Here is a 22,148-nt window from a genome sequence, read left to right as displayed (position 1 = left end):
TCACAATAGTGACTGGTTATCCATCACCAGTCTCTTAAAGTATCAGAAGCACTAAGGGAAAAAAAAACATTATATCCATTGTTCTTAATTTAAAAATTAAAAAAAATCAAAAAATCCCTCTGAGCAGAATAAAAATTTAAACATCAATGGAAATTCCACCAGAACACATGATAATATTTTCAACAATTATGATTTTGGTAAAAGCCATTAACATGTTTTTTTAACTGTATAACATCAAACCAGCAGACACCTCTTCCTGGTATATTATGCCTAAAAAGTATTTCCATCTGTTTCAATGCTTTGGCTTTTTCATGGGCTTAAACCTGTCAAATTATTCCATTTGATTTCAAAGAGACTTCTCATATGGCAATCTATTTTATTTACTTTATCTTCAATAAAATGGTTGAGTGAGCATTAGCAACTATGAGACACAAGTTTCAATCAGTCCTCTGGCAAAGGCGTCAATCTACATTAGACCTACTGTGCTGTGAGCTGCAGCCAGAAAGCTGGAGTAAGACAGGGCAACAGTGAATGAGTAAGACCTAATAAAGCAGCAGTGAAGACAGAGAAAACTCTCCCTAGACACTACCATACACTGCTTATATAATGTGTGTGCCTAGTTCAACACACAAGTAGCTCCTTAATAAAGCTGACAGCTAAAAAGGAGCCTCAGACTCCCAACTTTATTTTACATGACAACTACAGTAATGGTCCTCTGTTTTCAGGCAGGCCACACTTAGAAACCTGTATTCTGTTCAGTTAAAATTAAGAGTTCTCACCTCTGTCATTCATGGCACATAAAAAAAAGAATCATAAAATTATTAAGATGCACACCATCTCCCTTCATTTCGTACAATTACTTGAAAAAAAAATCAGATTCCAACTAGCTTTTCCTTAAAAATTTCTATGCTAGAAACCACAAAACAATCAGTGTATTTGAGCAGTACCTAATTTCTCAAGACAGCATCATTAAGGGCTAATTCCAACAAACATGGGGTATCACTCCTAGACGCCGTGAAAATATCTCCCTAAACACAAACTTTGTAATATGTAAGTTAGTATTTGATATGGGCTGTAAAAAGCAGATTATTATAATAGTGCTCTTCCCAGCAAAACAGACCATTAAGACTGTACTTAATGTTCAGCTGAATTGAAAAGGTGGCCAGTTTAAATCCATAGTTTTATACTTTATATAATCACAGCAAAAATTTTATACCTCATAGTTCCAGGCCACAAATTCAGTTCTATCGATGTAAAATACTTTTTGACAAAAGCTGCCTCCAGGTTCCCCCCAAATCAGTAAATTACCACTATTCACAATCACCCTAGAAAGAGAATTCCAAATTCTACAATTCCATTAAGATGTATTGTTTATGTTTCAGACTCTTTCTGGTGGAAACCAGATTGAAGACAAAGCCCATCAATCCCCATCCAATTACTGCTCAGAAAGTAGGTACCAACTTTTCCTTTCAGCATTATTCTGTATATCCTCCTCTCCTTCACCTATGGCAGTATCAATTATTTGCCTTCTGACCAGACACATGGAAGAGTTAGCCTTCTCTGTGGACAAAGCTAATGCCAGTCCATTATCCAGCTGATGGAATGGCTTGTACATCAAAAGTTTCACATGTCGGTCATCAACACATTCACCAGCAATGAGACCTTACATAACTCTTGAGTGAGTTCAAGTTCAGCTGCAAGATAACTATATGAGATGTACTTTTGTACTAATTAACAGTATGATTGTGTTTGCCCTATGCAAAATAAACATATATATATATATATATGCACACTGAATGGCTTGGTAGGTAAACTGCATACATATACAATACATGTACATGAGCTGTGTTGTTTAGAGTCCTGTAGTACCAGGAAGAAACAGGTATGAACACAATGTCTCCTATTCCACAAGTTGCCAATACAGGACAGAAGAGCTAGATCACTTTAACAGTAATTAATACCACAACTACAAAACACAGAAAATATTCATATTTAGCAAACTTCTTTAGCTTTTTTTTCAAAGCCTAATCAACTCAGAAAATCCAGCTGTAACTGTACTACTAATAGTCCCCAGAAGCGTCCATTTAAGTCATCAGTCCTAAAATGGAACATTTTTTCTCTGCTTTCACATTTTTCCAATATGGATTTTTTCTTGGTTTTAATTGTTCCAACTCTTAACTCGGTTTTCTGAAACTTACTCCTGAACAGTTAAGTCATCTATTGAAAGACAGGACAGAAAGCAAACAGAATATTTCTCTCTGTTATTTAAAAATTACTCATTAATGCAATTTTATTTTTATGTATTTCTATCACTATTTTTATGACTGAATCCCAATTTTCAATCAGTGCAAAGACAGTGTCCTGCCATAAAAAAACATCAACTCTAAATGACATACTGAAGAACTAGCATGCAGAATTTACTACTGTTTCCTCATGGACTACAAAAACATTCCCTCTCCAGCTTCACATACTGCAAGAAATAGAGAACAGTGCAAAAAAAGCCAGAGATTTTTTTTACAGAAAGCATTTTTATAGATTGTGTTTAACTCAGAAGTTATGGAATAAAATAATGGAAGAAACAGAGTAAGTTACTTTCCTCCATATGCCTTAAGTTCCAGACATACTGGAATTCAATAAAATGATACTGCCAAACTATTATAGATGCACAAGTCAGTATTACTGTATTTCTCACATTATTTGCTACAGAACATAGTAGATTTCCAGAAAAAAATATCCTTAAAAAAATGAAAATTACTTGCTGGCTCACCAGATTTCATTTACTACACAGTTACTACACATTTACCACGCAGTTTCTATCAAACCAAACAGTTCTCCAAAATATTGAAACCATCTATGAAGAAATAATCTAGTATTACTACAGAGAAGTTATACCATTCAGATATGCGTATAAATATGTGATAGAAAAACAGTCATATTTTCATTGCTGCCTAGAAAGCAAAGAATATTACCTTTTTCACTTTTTCTCCATTGGGTAATGTAAGAAAAAACACTGTTTTGCAAGTATATTACTACATGTTAACATACAGCCACACAAAAATATATGTGATGCCAGTAACATCTGTTTGAACACCTGAAACATACAGTTTCCCTGTATAATGCTGTATATCCTTTGATTTACAACATTGCTAAAGCTAATATTGTATATTTTCTTCTTTCTATGGTTTCACCATATTCATACTGTACCCTCCAAGCCAGTTCCTAAAGTCCTTGGAAAAACATGAAGTTAAATTGGAAGAAAGGAATTTTCCTTTCTTATTACCAAGTGGGTAAAGACAGTCACAGTGAAACACATATCAGGACAGTCCTGTTTTGCACTGCTTTGAATTAGGTTAAAAAGGTCTGTGCTTCCTCCCAGAGGGTGAAACTTTAGAAAACTTGTTATAAACATAGTTTCAGCACTAATTACTCTCACCATCATTAACTCCTCGGCAACTACTTCTTTTTCTTGCCCTTCTCAGCTACCAATTCATGAAGATGGATGTATAAATATTATGGAGTATATGGGTATATCTGTATACTTCGTAATACCTTAGTAGTTACTGCACATGGCACACAGGGAAATAATACATATTTACTTTGGCAACAGTGGTGTATATCAAAGCAGTTGGGCCTGGTTCCCATTATGGTGAGTTATTTTGTTGTACCTTGTTGAAATTTGAATCTGTAAGATTTAGTATTAGGCACCAGTTGAGCATATTTTGCAATTTATACATTAAAATATTGCCTGACATTTTGATTTTGAAAAATTATGGAAATACTCCCAAGAAATTTTCTGCCCCTGTAGGAAAAGCAAACTGTGAACAATTGCAACATTCTACATGTAGATTTAATTCTTTATTGCAACAGCAAGTATGAAAAATCTGAAATAGAAGTGAGTGACTTGCTAAGCTCTCACATTACACTAATTCCTTGGCAATGTCCTTTTCCAGATCTCTCTATGGTAAAAAAACTAATACACAGTTGTTCATGGCTCATTCAAGATAGCTATGAAGGTCTGGAGCAAAACAAGCTATTCAGTGCAGGCATGCCAAGTCCCAGGGGGTACCATACCCACAAAGTGTTTCTTCACAGCAGGTTCAGACTGTTAATACACAACGCAATTCAAACAGGACTTGAACTCATGGTCCTTGACATCATGGAGTATTCCTGGTTACCAGTGGAATAGACATAATCCCAGTTTCAGGAAACTAGGAATACCCAAACTCAGGGATTCATCACTATTTAATCTCGCCTTATAACATTTTAATTTATTTCAAAGAATGTTTATACAAATATGGTCTAAAATAATTTTCTAAAGAAATTTGTGTATTTATCATACTCCTAGTGCAGCTGATTTAATGAAACAATACAGTGAAACTTTAGTCCAGAGTTCCAGAGACCTGGGTAAGAGATCCATGTTTTCATTTATCTTTGTGGCAGGTGCTGGAACAGCACATAGGGAAAGCCTACATGACTTAAATATTCTCTGGTATCTAGCCATAACACTAGCAGTCATGCATCTCAGTGAATCAGAGGAAATAGAGATCAGCTATTTCAATATGGACTGGTAAGCAAGAATAGCAATTCCAGAACAAAAGAAAGTTGCAAAAAATAATACTCAAAGATATGTGATGCTTGACCTGTACTCACCTGCTTCTTCTAAGTCTCAAAAAGACCTTTTAACTTCAACCTTGAACTGAAGTGATGTCCAAAATCAATTCCAGTACCACCATCCTGACAAGAAAAAAGAGAAATGCTTACAGCTATTTAAACATTGTTTAATTTTTTTTAAAAAAATTGCCTTTATCACACCTTCTAATTAGTTTCAGATGTGCATAAGCTGATTGTAAGTATTCTGAAAGAAAAAGGAAGGAGTTATTATTTTTAAGTTTTGTATTTTGACATAGACATTTTGGTTAAAAGACCAAGCAAGTCAATAGAGAAGGATTCCCTTAACAAGCAGTCACCTTAAATGTAGTCCACAAAAAACCAGAATTGTTCATCAAGTTTCTGCCTTGCAACAGAGAGACAGATAAGGCATCACTCAAAATCTAGACTTATTTTTATTATTTTATTTTTCTTATTAAAGTACCTAAAGGCAAATAAGAAGGAGGCTTCCCTGAAGTAGTTTGTTCCAGACAGAGAACTGCACACAGTATCACTACCAGTAAGTTCACAGGGTCATCTGAAGGAAAGGGACAGAAGCTGGGAGACAGCATGCCAATGCAATTTAAATCTATATGAATTTCAGGAAGGACAAAAGGACAAGTGAAAAGAAAAAAAAAAAAAACCAAACCAGCTTTGAAGCTGAGACTATGACTGCATTGAAGGGAGAAGGTTGGACAATGGCAGAAGAAATAAAGGCCATGCAGGTCTGTAGAAAGTATATGTAGATCGCGTCTATGCCTGAGCACATTTCTCTTTGCTGAAACCACAGATAATCAATCCTACATCTATGCTAGTATACTCACATGCGCTCCAAGACAGAGGGGCTGCATGCAAACTGTCTGATGGATGTGGTCAAATAAACGTCTGGGTAAATTTCTGGAACAATATTAGTTTGTGAAGACCTAAACTGTGGCAGAGACCTAGAAATATTTCCAAGCATTGTTTAATTTACTAATATGGATGTAGCCTTAATGCCTGAAACTCTGCTATTTCTGAAGTTGATCCTACCAGCGTCTCGATGGTGCCTCTTGGCAATTCTCCCTTGCTGACAAGGTCAGATAGAAGCAGACTGAAGAGTAAAATGAATGTAGAATTTTATAAAGAAAAGACTGCTTTCCCACAGTTTAAAAAAACTCCTGTGTTCCAACTGGCATTATTAATACACACTTTGTTACAAGATGTTTGGACATTTAAAAGAGCTGCAGTTCTAACTTCTTCCTTTGTTTGTAGAGTGTAACAAAACCTGCTGGGAAGGTCGAAGTTCCTAGAAAACTGAAAGCTACCTGGCAGCCTCTGTAGTAGAGCAAGTGAAGAAGGAAGAGCAAAGAATGACAGGCTGGAGGAATAAACACTACGTGAAACCACTGCACAGTAGGACAGCACTGGGAAATGAGAAGGCAATCTTATGAGCCCTTAATACAAAGAGAAAAAAGAAGAAAATGTTAAAACCCGGTAAGGATCCTAAGGCAAATATGAGGAGGTGAAGGTGGGTGGCAATTCTTAAAAGTTGTTGAGAAGTAAAATGTGTGTCAATGAAACTGCTTGATGGTCATGTGTTCACCCTGGATCCAGAATGAAAATGTCCAACCAAATGTCCAAGACAGAATCATTCACCTTGCTCTCCTATTTCCCATTAAAAGATTGCAGGTATAAATCTTTGAAGTTTCTGATGCATCTGAAGTCTAGACAGAAATACATCTTATGGTTATTTTTTCAACAATATGTATCATTTGTTATCAGATGTTAATACGTAAGCCTCAGCCATCAATATTCTGTTATTTCTCTTTTTTCCTACATTCCTTTATGCCAAAAAATTTTTCAAATAATCACCTCTCTTAGGTTGGATTGTATTAAACATCACATTTTGCTTCACCTCAGAAATAGAGCCAAGATAGTTATCTCGTATATGAAATCCTACACAAAAACATGGCCTATTTTGTCAAGATACAGCCTTCTTAGATGAAAAATGTTGTGATAACATTTTATTTTAATTATTCTCAATATGAAAACAACAACACTCATTAGCCTTTATTATTAAATTTTTATCTTTCATCTTTTCAGGAATTTCAGGATTTCCACGATTTTTCAGAAGGAAGGAATATTTAAGTGGGTGGGATTGTACATCGTAGATGTGTCACAGACAGATGGCAGGCCTTACATACCACCTTTCTTTTTGCCAATACAAGTCTTCACCTTTAGATAAACTTATCTTTTGACCTATGTTTCATTTATGCTACTTCCCTGTGTGGTTTACCTGATGAAGGCAGCTGCCTCTTAAAAATACTTTTGCTATAAACATTGCATTGTTTTGATTTTGATTTGCATCCTAAAACCTGGACTTGAATCATTCCAGTTATTCCAGTTTAATAATAAGATTTCTCTACCTTCCCTCCAACTGAGCCAGCACATTCCATCCCTTGGGCCACAGCAGGTAGATCTTTAATGTCATTGTTTACCTGCCCCTTACTGACAGTGCTTACAGAGTTATTTTTTCAGTTCTTCGATACCTAACAATTCCATCTGAATTCCATGTAAATCTTAGCAGTTTACAATCAAGTTCACAGCACTTGCCAACCAAAGCTTTAAAGGCAACCTGACAGAATTTATTTTTTAAATACAGTTGCAGTGGATCAAAGTTCAAGCAATTCTGGCAGCTCAACGTACCATTGTTTACTCAAGCAGGAACACTCATCATGTAAACAGTAGAATACAACTGAATTGGAAGTCACCTGCGGGCTGCTCATCTTTGACTTCCCATTCAGGTCCCTAAAATTTGAGTCAAACAAGCAAATACCACAACTTCTGTAGTATCTGAGAAAGAAAAAGTGCACTGGTCAATGACTGATTTAATCTGATATGTAGATGCTCATTAAATTGTAGATTTAGAGGAATTCTAATAAGTTGGTTTTTTTTAAATGATAAATGTGTAACAATTGTGATCACCACCACTACAGAAGCTAGACAGATAATAGATGTATTTTCGACACTGACAATGTTGCGCAGTTTAGGTAGCATTCTATCATACAATATGCTGCACGAGACTTCTTACATAATAAAGCATTATTCATTATGAGCACAACTAACAGAATTTGGCTCTTATTTATGTGAATTGTCACAGTTGTTTCAGAAATCACTAGAATATAAAAATAAATATTTAATTCAAAATGAAAGCCAAATCCATTCCTAGATGAAGACATCCCCTTGAAACTTAACACTTAAATACATACAATGCCCCTGTGCTGTAAGGCATTCCCTTTAACTCATTCATTTATTTGTTGCATTCAACTCAGCTCATTTTATGTTTAGATCACAAACCATTAGGATAAGTTTACCTGTTACATGTTTGGGAGTTGCCTCTACGACAACATTCAGATTTGAGACTCCATGCTCTTGTTGGTGGCCTTTGGTATTTTTTAAAATGTAAATAAGCCCACCAAAGTGCATGACAGTTCTTAAGCAGTTCCACCTGTTTGATAGATAACAGCCATTCTGAAGTGTCTCTATTTCACATAAAACCTACTTGTTCACATTTTTTCTCCAGACAAATGGTACAAACTGTGCATTACTGCTTTAAGCGGGTATTTGTATAAAATATTCCAATGAAGTACTACTCACCAAAGCATTCCTATTTGAGAACACGGTTGAGGGCCACCTATATAAGGTATCTTCAGATAGACTGTTTTAGATCAGATAGATTGGGCCAAAGACACAACTGGTTTCAGTAAAGGAAAAATTACTTGCTAGAGAGATGAATTATTATTTTAAAAGCATACGCATTCAATGGTATCCATAGCTTCCACCTTTCCATTGTATAGCTCTCCCATGCAATTAAAAGAAGACTTAATTCATAACAGGACTTCTGAGAAAGTCTTAAATTGCACTATGCCAACAGGATATCCTGAATTTTATTTGAAAATACATTATTTACACACAATCTATAATGCATATCTTTGAAAAGTAGAAATATAAATGTTTAAAGTTACTTACTAGTCAGACTATATATTTTCAGTTATATTTAAACTACTTCAAGACATTAATCTACACCACAAAAAATGCACTTTAAAAGAATATTACATAAATTACAGAAATGCAAATAGAGAAAAAAAAATATCTCCTTTTCCTCCTGAATCCAAGTAGAGGTAGACAATTTCTGTGACAGAGAAATACTCAGACGCTCATAACTAGATGAGCACTACTGAATACCATTATAATTAACAAGAACATGCAAAATAAATTAGTAGTTATGTTTTATAATCATTCCAAAGTTAAATGAGCCTATGAAAAGACCTTCATACTACTGTGATCTCATTAGCCAATTTTTACATTAGCATTTAAAACAAATGATGACTGTATTTTGTTATATTATCAGTGGATCCAAACAAAAGTACTGTGGTGGTGGGAGAAGCAGTCTTTTTTTAGCTGGCAGAGAGAAAATTATTAATTCCTGAATGCTTCTTGAATTGTCAACCTTCCCCACCTGCATCTTTTCCAAAATTTTTAACGAATTATATTTATTTAAAAAATTTCCCATTACATTATATACCACTAAAATTAATATTTTATAATTTTCTCATCATGAAATTTGCAAATAAAAATATCTATACTGAATTAATTAAGACAACATGCAACTATGCGAAGAAACAGGTCAAGGAAAATAATAAAATTTAGAGAAAAGCTGTAAAAAATTTACTATTTCATGCCTTGGAAATTGCCCAGTGACAGAAAAAAATAGTGACATGGACCAACTATTATCATCAAGTTCCAAAATGTCCCATTCACTGAGTAACTGATGTACAGCTTACATGTAGCTCCTCCTGTTGGGTTGAAGCTGGGATAGTGGGGTAGTGTGTGTTACATTTAGGTGTTACTTATCCTAAAGATTAATAGGACACTGATTACCTGTACTTATCAAGGCACGCTGGAGAAAATGGAGACAGAACAAATAAACTGCATGCCTGGAGCAAAGGTAAAATCACCCCTCCTCAGTCTTTTCCAAAACCTCCACAGCAGTGTCGCCTGACTAGTTGGGTACACAGACTAAACCACCCCTGAGGCAGGACTAACTTGCTTGACTTGCCCTTACATGATAGAAAACCCATGTTGACACTAATCTTGTAAGTATGCATGATACCAATATCATATTCATGGAGATTTCTGAACAATTTATCTAACATGCACAGGTACCATGCCTTACTTCATTTTCAGGAATGTCTGTCTGTCTTCTGAAAACCTGTAATTTATTGTAAGACAGCTCAGAGAAGAACCACTTTCAACTTGTTGAATTTTCTTACCTTACTAAACTGCAGCAGCCTACAGTAATTGGGGGAAAAGAATATATGTTAAAAAAAAGAAAACAATTGACTATTCCTAAATTGTTTGATCTACAATACAATAAACTCAATGGCACTTCAATTTTGTAAATTATTTCCAGAATTATAATTTGTTTCTCACATTTTTTCATGTGACACGATTAGAAGGGATTCAGGAATACTATCAGATAAGAATGCAGAAGTAACAACTTGAAAAATATTATCTCATAAGAGCAGATATATAGTGATCATCCTGGGTTGTCTTACGTATCTAGTTTGTTCCTGTAGGGACAGGTATGTACAGATTTATAAATGAGTAATGTATAAAGTCAAAGAGCACCTGACCCTTCTGCCACAATGTATGCACCATATTACACACTCACTCACTCACAATAGGAGGTTGTCTAGTCCGAACTGGGTAAAGCAGCACCTGAATTTAGACCGGGTCACTTAGGACATCAGCCACGATACATCTTCCAAGCTTTCAAAAAAGGCAATCCCACAATCTTCTCTAGACAACTTATTCTGCAGCATAGTTGTCTTTTCACTGAAAATCTTTTTCCTTATATTGAATCAGAACCTTCACACATAAAAGCTCTACACATTCCAACTGCTCCTTCACATAAAAGGCAACCCTCCCACCTCTCCTCTGCCTGACTCTTCTGTAGATTTTGCATCCATCCATCACTGAACTCCCACCATTGAAGTTGTTCTGCCACTTGCAGTTTATTCCAATGCCATAGTTCTGCATCTGCATGTGGAGCTCTAGCTTATTCTGTTTCTTCCCCACCCACAAAAATCCCATTGAAACAAATAAATTGAAAACCCAACAAAACCAACTATAAAATATAAAAAATTAAAGAGCCACACAAACAACTTCCAGCAGAAAAGAAACACAGAACAGTTAAATTCCACCCCCAAAACAATGCAGAACTCACCTAATCAATCAAAATACACAAAAATAATCTACTATCTGCCAGAAAACATGACACACACACCCTTTAAGCTTCTAATACCAGAAAGAAAATGAGAGCGGGGAAAAAAAGAAGATAAATAAGCCAAACAAACTGTGGGGAAAATGGAAAATGAGAGGAAAAAAGCCCAAACAACTAAATAAGAAAAGATTCTAAGACAACCTATTTGGGCAACCACAATCTCCTGCCAAAAAAAAGCTGCCATGAAAATACAGGCACTGGTCTCGCTAGTTGCTGTCATCTCCATTAGCTGACTGTTCACAATATCTGCTAAGTAGGTGTTTCCCACTTTGGCTGCACTCGCTCATCAGCATGGGGCTTCCATGCCCTTACCACATCCTCAGGTTGGGCACCTCTAGGACAGCTTACACTGCTTATGAGGTTGCTTCAATACTGATAATGATCACCATGGTTAGATACAGAGAATTGTGACAAACTACATGCCCAGAAGATAACTGGATCCTCGCAGAGGTCCAGACCCTAAACCCAGAATTTGGCATGACTTAATTTATTGTGTCTTTTGCAGAGAAGAAAAGGGGTTTATGTCCTTGATGGTTATACTACTTTGCAGAGACCCTGCCCAGTGACCTGAGTAAGGGGCCTCCCTAGAGGACACCGCTCACACATCTCTGTCATCCATTCCTTGGTCCCCTACTTAGAGCTACATCGAAGTGTGGACAGAAAACTCATACAAACAAGCCAGTCCTTCCTACAGACACAAATGCATAAGCAAGTCTTCAGCTCTGCTGTATTTTCATATGGACCACTTCAGGTAACTGGGCAAGCTCAGATTCAGGGGTTTTGGGGATTTTAGGGCTTCCCCCCAAAAAAAAATAATAAAAAAAAAAAACCAGAGAATGATTGCTCTTGATTATCAGATGATTACCAGATACATCTGCAAGTTAACAGCCCATTCATATTAAACAACCCAATGACTCCCCTTCAGCAATGGCCAGGGAAGAAGACACTGGGAAAGACAGAGGATATAAACATAACCCATGTTCTGAACCAATCCCTAAAGACACCTAAGAAACTGAGCACCTTCATAACACTGAAAAATATCCCTGTAAGTATGGTAGATAAATATTAGGGCTGTTAGATATTTCTGCCTGTCTTGAACGAGTACACGTCACATCGGGGTATGACCCAAAGTAAATTTCTAGCCACTGTCAATAACTGCTTTGATGTAGATTGGAATCTATGTCCTTGAAGGGGCAACAAAAGCCCCAAAACCCCTACCACTATTTCAAAGAAGGTCACTGAATAAAAATGAGTAAGCTTGTTAGAACGAAGAAAAAAGGAACAGATACAAGAGTCACAACTTTACAGGTGGCGCGGAGGCTGATTAAAGACACCTTTTGCAAGCCCAGAAGAAATGCATACAACTTATCAAAAAAGACTGAGAAAATCCAGAGAAGGGAGCTGTCATGAACAAACAGGATGAAGGAGGTTATTTGAAAGAAAAAAGGCATCCTTCTAAAAGCTTCAAGTTGTGTCCAAGTGAGGAAAATGAAAAGGACTGTAATCTCGGGGGGGCTTAAACATAAATATACAGTCAGGTGTCAGAGAGCTGCAGGGAGCAGCACCTGCACATGGACATCTCCCAAGACCCCTGGCCCCCAGCCCACAGGGAGCCCACACTATCAGACACCTCAGTGGGGACAGCCAAGGCTGGGGGTTGGGATCAGGCCTAGTAAGGAGCCTCCCACATACAGCCCCCTAGGAGCTTCTGCCAACGGCTGGCAGAGAAGGGGACAGAAAAAAATTGGGTTTGCATCCATGGTAGAGGAGATAGGAGAAGTTCCTAGGCCAGATACCCTCCTTAGAGAGATACATGAAAGGATCTATCTTAAACTGAAGTGCCATTAGGGAAGGCAAGAACAAAAAGACAAACAGAACTCTAACAGATTATTTCACCAGAATGTAACCCATCAAGAGCTCTAAAGGAACATGAGTATCGAATAGCTGAAATTTAATAATGGACAAATGCTTGTTTCAAATTGTCTTAACATTAAAGGAAGATGGTAAATGTAAAATCAATCCTAAAAATCTAGAGAAGATCCTATAGAAGATGGAAAACTACAGACCAGTATACATGGAGTTCACATTAGACATCTTAGTACAGACTACAATAAAGAATATGCGTATGTCAATAGATATGACATGTTGGGAAAGAGTCAACATTTTGGTATGAAAAGGAAAACCACGTCTCAGATGATCACAGTTTTCTGAGAAGTCTCTGAGAACATGGACAAAAGAGGTCCACTTGTAAGTCATGTATTTCCAAAAATCATTTTATAAGCTCTCTTACCCAAAGTCGTAAAAGAACTTAAACTTCATGGGAGAAAAAAAAGGAGGTCTTTGCACTGCTTAAAACAATTATATATTAACTTAAAATTATAAATAAATACAATAAAATTATAATAATCTTAACCATATTAAGAATAAAAATAAATGACAGTCTGCAGTATTTCTCAGAAGGAGATCAGCAATGGAGCACCCATCTCTAAGAAGGCCAGTGCTGTTCACTGTATTCAAAAATTACCTGGAAAGGGAATCAGCCATGATGTGACAACATTGTCTCTAACATTTAAACCATGTGTAGTAAAGATGAGGGCAGACTGAATAACTGCAGAAAGTTATACTGAACATGAAGTGATATATAGCCAGTAATATTTAAAGAGAAGAAATGTATAAAGATGTGTACAGAGAAGACACAATCCTAACTGTGCAATGATGGGCTTTGTACAACTTAAAAATGAGCATTTGCAACTACAAATTATGGTCGTATGAAAATCTTGGCTTGACTTTCAGCTGCAGTCAAACCCAACAACAGGAAGTGCTAGGACATGGGGTGAAAAAGTGAAACAAAAAGATCATCATGCAACTGTATAAATTCAGTGGCAATGCAACAGTATCTAGAATCTAGTATATAGCTCTTTCTCCCTTTCCCTCACTAGCCAAAAAAAGTTACAGTAGACCTGCAGAAGATTCAGAGAAAAACAGAACAGTCAAAAATACAGATGGCTTCTGTACAGGCAATAGCTATAGAGATAAAAAGATAGCTATGGAGATAAGAAGGGCACAGAGGCGGCCAACACTCCAGTGTAAGAATTAACAAACCAAGCTACTGGAAACATGTTTGAAACAAATAAAAGGGTGATTTCTTACAAAATGTGTAACTGAGCTACAGGACATCAGAGATGTTAAAGTCCTTGGTGGATCTAGAGTGGCTTGGACCTCATACCCAACTGTGGGCCACCCACACACAGGCTAAAATGCTTCTCATATCACTGCGTTATAATGCATTAAAAGCTGCAAGCATGCAGAAGTATGCTTTTTTTAAAAAAAAAAGAAAAATAAAAAAGCTAGACAGAAATATGTGGCTTCCTGGAGGCCAAAAGGCAATAATAACTACAAATGTGTGAAGCAAACTGAGAGGAGGAGAGCAGGCAGTGGTACAGATCATTTTCAAGGACTTCCAGGCCTTCAGCTATAGCTGTGTCCAGCTTTCAAGAACCACATGTGTTCCACTCATGGTTCCCCACCTCCCACTGTGTAGTCACTTGCATAATGAGATCTATTTTCTTCCTGTAAATTAGATGATCCCCAAAGCACACCCACTGATGTCCTGTTCCTCATCTGTAACTGATGACAGACACACTCACCAAAGAGGCCTTGCTCCTAGGAAGCAGCACACCTAAATGGAGTGTCCCCTAATTTCTGGACGGTGACTTCTGCATCACTATGCTTGTGGAGGAAAGCCATATGCTGCTACTAAATGCTGACTGCAGCCAGGGCAGTGGTATGGCTGGTTACCGCTGGCGGGCAGAGATCTGTGGCTTACTAGGCATAACAGATCCTGTGACACTATCCTCTCCAGAGTCCAGGCCATCCGACTTGACTTTTACTCACCTCCATACACATTACTTTTGGCTATCGTCATTTGATCTTGATATTTTGTTGCATTTAATTACCTGTAGCAGAAAAGGAAAATAGTAGCCACTGAGACCTATACAAAATGATCCTATGAGAGGACAGGGCAACTATGGACACCTGGTATGTTCTACTTTTCAGTCTTTTATCCTCATACTGTTACAGAAGAATGATGAAAACTACAGAAACCAACTGCTTTGAGCAGGAGGACTAGGGGTGTGCCAGAATGTTGAGTAACCAGTGCCTGGGTTGAGAAGAAGGGACAATTTGTCAATAAATTATATACAAGGCATTTCAAATATGAGCCACAATGGATCTTCACCTTCTCTCTACACACATGCAAGAGTTCAAGCATATGTAAAAGGGATTCTGCATGAGCTTTGTACATACAATTGTGCAAGTGAACTAAGTAGTACATTTTCAAATCTCTAACATGCAAAGGATCTGAGCTGTAACAAAAAGATCTAGTTCCTTAATAATTATGAAGAAAAAATGCTGTAAACTGTTATCCCTTTACAACAGTTTTCTAGTTTCATAATTTCATAAATTGCCCTTTTTTTTCCCCCTGATAGATGCATGTCCAGCCTACATGACACATACATAGATGTACCTCAAAGAAGTTGATTCATTTTTGTTAGCAGAAACTCTCATCAACAAAACAGTACCTTCAGTTAAGAAAAAAAATTCAAAAATAAGTTTTTATCCACCCTTCTGTTCAAAACCAGCATAAAAGCTCATATTAATTGTAATTATAACTGAAGTAACTGGTATTATATTAACAGCTAATCGCTATGGAGCAGGATAAGAACATCAGTAAAGACACACGATATAAATCTAGCCCTGCTGGTCTCCCACATCACTCATTACCAAAATTTTGCAGACAATAATTTCATATTTTATTAAGAAAAATTTGCATGAGTGATTAGTTTCTAAGTTGGACCTTAGATAGAAAAAGTAATTGCATGCTTCCTAAAATGTTTTTTTACTTGGTCATTGGAAGTAGCTGCTCTGAAAAACCCTGGCTGTGTTCTAGCCACACTTTCCTCAGATCTCAGATCCAGTGTGACTTTCGAGACAAGAACTTTAAATTGTACGAAGAAATTTGAATTCAGCTTTTGAAAATAAACTGTATGCAGGGTCCAAATGTTGTCTGCAACTTTTGGAAATTGTCTCATCTACCTGCAGAACTGCAGTACAAGTTTTCTCAATTAGTAGGTTTCTGTATGTGATCCCACAGTAACTACAGAGGTAGTATCTTCTACAACTATTTTTCGTTACCTTTTGGACAATACTGTCACAGCAGCAAAGCATCTTACCCTAGTAAATTAAACCATTGATAGGAACCAAAGAAAGAGTGACCAAATCTTTAATTGTCACCAAAAAAATGTATTTGTTTCTAAAGAAACAAGTGTGCAGGAATGAGGTTAACCTATTTAATGGATTATAAACATCTAAAATTTTCAAATAAATGAAGGGCGTAAGTTATTTTAGGCATTTATACAAATTCTTATTTCTGCATCAACTTTCATAATAAATGAGTAAAACAATTCCCTTAGCAACCTACTGCACTGTATGATACACATGTTGCTCATGAAACACAAAACATCTTCTGTCTGAAGCATATACATAAGAACATAATAAGAATGTGGATAGCTTTTGTATTTTAAAAGCAGCAAAGTTTCTTGCACAGACATTTTCCTATTTTTATGCTCATCTTTGCGACTTTCTTCAGTCAGTCAATCAATTTTACATTAATAAAATGGCCCTCATACAAACACCCCTGGCCACTGTACAAACTCAATATAAAATAAATACAGTGAAATATTAGTAAGCTAAACTACATATTTTTGCCTTCCAAAACATTAACATTATTTGCTTTTAAGAAGGAATGACTGAAATGCATATGGGAAGAGAATCCTGGCAGGTAAGAACTTCACTTCAAAAAGGTACAATGTGATCAACTTTTGCCAGTAACAACTTTGGCTGTTGCAGAGCCAACAAACTTTAATTTGTGACAATTGACTGAATATGATCCTGTGCAAATTCCTGTCAGGGATATGAGTCTGATTCAGCGCCCCATAAGAAAAACCTTTCCACTGACCCACTAGGACTCATTAAACACTGTCAGGTAACACAGACTCTGCTCCTAAACTGCTTCCATTTTTATACATAATCAGTGGCACCCTCCCCTATAAAATAAGGAATACGAAACACAAAAACTCATATTTATATTCCACAGAAATTTACTATGTAATACCTAAACTTCAGCCTTAAGTTTCCAGACCTTACTGTGTGACAAACAAATGCCTCTCCTTGCAAGAAAGTAGTTCTTGTTTTTCACCATTCTACCAAAAGGGTAATTCAACTATGGTAATAACATGCTTTAACTATTTAGGTTTTGGGCTTTTAGACCAAGTAGGCCAATTACCACCCACCCTCAGTGCCTCTGTCACACCCGTCTCTTCCCCAAGCAGCACTCACTAACGCAAGCAGAGCTCAAGGGAGCTATCTTGATTTAAGTTTTTACTTCTCGCGTCACCCAAAACCCTAGAAAAATATGCCACATTGCTCATGTTGGGCTCTTTGCGTTATTTCAGTGATGAGTAATTAGCTCCCCCAGAACAGTACTATAGATTATTTACTGCACTGAGCATCTGAAGCGAGGCACCAGCGGCAGGGCTGGGGCGACCTCTGTGAGGGGCTGCCCTGGGCCGGTTCCAGCAGGTTCCAGTCGGCTCCAGCCCACCCGCCGCAGGGTGGTGCCTTGGGGGAAAGAGCTTTAGGAAAGGGCAAAAGCACCACACACGCAGAGAAGGAGGGGAAAAAAGTATGAGAAACAGCCCTGCAAACACCAAGGTCAGTGAAGAAGAAGGCGAGATAACGCTTCCTGACAAAAGCGATGCCTTGATTTTATTTCTCACTACTGAAACCTATTTTAAATGGCAATAAATTAATTTTCCCCAGATCAGGCCTGTCTGGTCCATAACTGGTAACTGGTAAGCAATCTACCCATCTTTACCTTAACCCATGAGCTTTTTTTCACCCTGTTTTCTCCCCCTGTCCCGTCAAGTGTGTGAGAGAACAGCTAGCTGAAGCGAACGCACCCCATGCACCTACTGTCTTAACAGAAACACAATACTGGACATTTTTCTAATACTTTGATGGATGTTTATATACTATAACATTGTGAAAGCTTACTAGTTATATTCTGAAGACTTGCAGCCCTTAAAGTATGAAATTAAGAAAGCAGGAATTTAACGTAAAGATCTCCTACTGCTATACATATGGTCCCCAACGTAACATGCTTCAAAAGTATTTCCTATATTACTGCAATGTACATTACAGCATTCCAACTACTAAGTTTTTTAGAACTTCTAGCTCATTTAAAGCAAGTCAGAAATGACAAAAGCTACGCTGTCATACTCATGGCTTGACGCAAATATTGTTACAATGGCTGTAACTTCGCTACAAAAAACCTATGTTACATAGAACTGATCTTGATCCCATTGCACCAAACAGCTACTGATACATAGAGTAAACCTTCCCAGTAAAACAAGTACAAATCCCCACCCAACCAACCAACTAACAACAAAATCTTGTTTCAAAATCAAATTTAACAAAGGAAATTGGAAATATCTCAGTTCAAAACTGAGAGATGAAAACATAAATGGTAACAGAAGTACCAAAAGCATTACAGGACAATAAAAGCTAGCGGTGGAAGCCAGTGTATGTGCCTGGTGGAAGGGAAAAAAAAAGGAAAGCATGAGTAAGGGTACTGGCAGAGAAGTGTGTTACTGCTGCGTGTCCTGGGTTGTAGACTTGAACTGCTTTGGGACAGCTCTGGGTGCACATGCGGCCATGTAAGTACAAGGAGAGCAGGCTGGTATTTAATGCACTCAGGTGTTCTGTCACACCACAGCAGATGCACTTCAGATGTTACTGGTTAGAGTTTCCACCTGCCCTTATCCAGTCTTGTGCAGTGGAAAACACAAGCAGCAGCAGAGCTAAAAAAAAAAAAAAAAAAAAAAGGAAAGAAAGATGATGGAGGAGGAGGAGAAGAAGAAAGAAGAAACAAGAAGAAGAAGAAGAAAAGAAGAAATTAATGGGAATAATTAAAGAAAAAATTGAAAATGTTAAAATGCAGGTGAAGATAAGCACCAATATGCTGCTTTCAAAGGTAAAATAATAGAGATCAAAGTCATGGACTACTGATGTCATGAAGCATTTATTTAAGTATGATTCTGCTGTCCTGAACTGTAATGTAAAAAGGACCCTTTCAAAAATTGCCTGCCAGCAGTCTTGGAAAGGCCTTGTGCTGCATACTGCCTGTAGGAAATCTAAACTGTCCTTGATTTAAAGCAATTTAAACTTTCCAATGAAATAGAAAAAATAAATTTAATTTCATGTGATGTTACCATTAAACACTATAGTATAAGAGGGGCTTTCTGAAAAATATCACTAGATGGAACAGATTTCCAGGGTGGCTCAGCACTGATGTAACTAGGCTGCCATTCAATAGTGCAATTCCCACTGATTTCAGCAGAACAGATTTAAAGCCAGAACTAAGCACTTCTGAAATTCCTTTATTTGTGTATTCCACAACTGGGATTCATGCAATTCTGTTATATCTGTGATTCCATCTCCACTGCACAACTTTCAGTAGATGTGTTACAAGGAGAAATAAATATAAAACTGCGATCATTTCAGCTTCTCTGAGCCAGCATTCTGTTGACTCTACTGACTAATAAAAATCTCTGCCTGAGACAAGCAAACAAGATCTGGCCCTTGAGTTCGCTTATTCAAAACACTCTGTAGGAGCCTTTCTATAGATTCAAGACATCCATTAAAACCAGAATAATTTATTCCATTGCAAAGAATAGAAAATATCTGTCCTCTTGGTATCTCTGCAAACATTGCAGGCTCTACTGAGTTACTCGCAGAGTATCCACGGTAATCCCATCTGGCCTCCAGCTGTCAGTTCAGAAGGGTACAGGTCTTCTCTGTCCTATCTGTTAGACCTCTCAGGAAATCTCGGATTTGCAGGACACAGAATCAAGCCCACCATGTCAAGGATCAGCAGATTTTACATAATTTTTACAAGGCTTCAGTAGTGAGCAATTTACCTGAGCAACATGGAAATCTGCTCAGGTAAATCTTACATTTGGAAGTTCATCTGAGGCTTATCCAAAGAACTCCATACCCAACCTTGTTCTCTTTACATCTTATCCACTTATTTCTATCACGAATTTATGAATCACTTTCCTGATGCCAAACTTTCTATATGACCTATTAAAACTTTAGCCCAACTAATTCATATAAAATACATGCTAATATGTCTACATTAATTGCAAAGCAAACACACAAATTTTGCTGATAAATCCAGCTTTATTTTCACATGTGCCAGATAGGTTTTGAAACTATGTTCACTGACATGCAGCAAAAAAAAAAATATATTTGCAATATATTTTTAATCTCTTTCATTGCTGAAGTCAATAAGCTCTGATCAAACTACTATGGCTAATTCTGCTTTTTTCTCTTTCAATCATTGAAGTGTAAAATAGAGGGATTTTGGTCGGTATTAAGTGTTAATTCCAACACAAGTTTAAATTCAATGTTCCTAGTGCACCTCTGTGTTGTTATATGTGAAGAAAATCATAATGCAACAGGTTGATTTGAACTGTTAGACTGATTTTGGTTATTGTATGAAGCGAAAGTACAGTACTACAGTTGCGTTTAGTAGCTAATGTTATCAATTTCAACATTTCCGTAGAAGTGAGCTAGATAAATTTTTTTAAAAGATACTTCCCTCTAAAAAAAATTTCAACCAAGTGGAAGATATATTTTCTACTCTTTCCATATTTCTCCTTTCCATTTGTGACATCCTAATTTATCGTCACTGCTTAGGTAGAACAGAATTTCCCACCAACTGTAGATAATGTAAAAATATTGGATGGCCAGTACAAGTAATGGATTACTCATCACTATTTATAGATTGGTAACCTTAGCATAAATCACATTTATTGAATTCAAAAGTATGTTTCTATTAACTTGTTTATGCACCATAATTTTACAAACCCTGACATAAAACCAGAAATGCTTGCACACTGGAATTTTGGAATAAATTGTACTGTTAGATTGACTCATATTTTTTCATTTTTGACTGTCATTAGCATTCTGCAATTAGGAAAGCAATCAAATAACATACTGACAAAAACCTGCAGCTGACATTATGACCTCCATGACAGAAATATTTTGCTATCCATTGAAATACCCACCATCATCAGATGTATTCTGCGAGTGTGTATAGTCTCTCCGAACAAAAGGCAGTTTAGAGATATATGGAGATGTAACATGACAACTTAACTTTATATCAGAAGAAAACATGAAGCTGCTGTAGCACAAAGAGAAGCAACTAACCTAGTATAATTAGAATTTCTGAAGTCATGTTTTATGCCGGAAAATTCTCCAGTGAATCAACAACTCCCTTCTGGGCAGTGCATAACTATAAACAGGAACCTGGAATGAAACCTTTGCCTCCAGGACACACAGATGGGATGGGGGAGCAGGAGGAATCTACCACTATCAGAGAGGAGAGGATGGATCTTCTCTCAGTAATAGATACCTCCAATCCTCTCACAAAAATGCGACAGCTACCCATAAAAAGTGTCATCACAGCTAACAGAACATGAGGACATCAGCACACTGGCTGCATGAAGACAAGATTTGATAGTAAGATCAAATTCCGAACCAAAGCAAAACTTTGCTTTTCTTTTTAAATATCTTTATAAACTTTGATCACAAAAACATGGAGGAAGATGAACTAGTCCTTTGAATGGAACACAATGAGCCACATGGCTGCTGCCAGCAATCCAGACACAGATCACCCTGCTTCACCTCAGGAAAGCAGTATCTGACTGCAAGCGCAGGGTGTGCAGAAAACTCATTCTCTATCATCCCAACGGCTTAAGCTGTTTCACACAGGATAATCGTTGTATGGACTCCTGTAGCATTAACTATGTCATTACAGCAACTTTCCCCTGCTGCAGATTGAAGATTAGCATTAAGTGATGAGGGATCTGTGGCAGGTAAGTGTGTGTAAGGAACCAGAACTACTTCTGTTGTTCCAGGACTAGCAACATAAAGCTACAAGCACCTCACCCAACTCTGCCTGGTGCTGATGCCAGTAGAGCTGATGGGTAAGAAAGTTTACAGCAAATTTCCCACCCCACCTATGGTATCAGAAAGGGATAAGACAAGAACA

The 22,148-nt window shown here is 37.1% G+C and overlaps 1 protein-coding gene across 1 annotated transcript in view; it reads right to left on the bottom strand.

Moving 5' to 3' along the window:
* FOXP2 (forkhead box P2) overlaps window positions 1-22,148 on the bottom strand; it is a 392,766-nt gene that overhangs the window by 306,060 nt on the left and 64,558 nt on the right. The window contains exon 3 of the mRNA XM_080391001.1: window positions 4,651-4,734. The gene's annotated coding sequence lies outside the window, so the exon portion shown is untranslated. The remainder of the gene's footprint in view (window positions 1-4,650; window positions 4,735-22,148) is intronic.

This window comes from Falco punctatus, assembly GCF_963210335.1.
Source record: "Falco punctatus genome assembly, chromosome: 6".
NCBI classification, from domain to species: Eukaryota; Metazoa; Chordata; class Aves; order Falconiformes; family Falconidae; genus Falco; species Falco punctatus.
The sequence above is the reverse complement of the archived record's forward strand: the minus strand, read 5'-3'. Positions and strand labels throughout refer to the sequence as shown.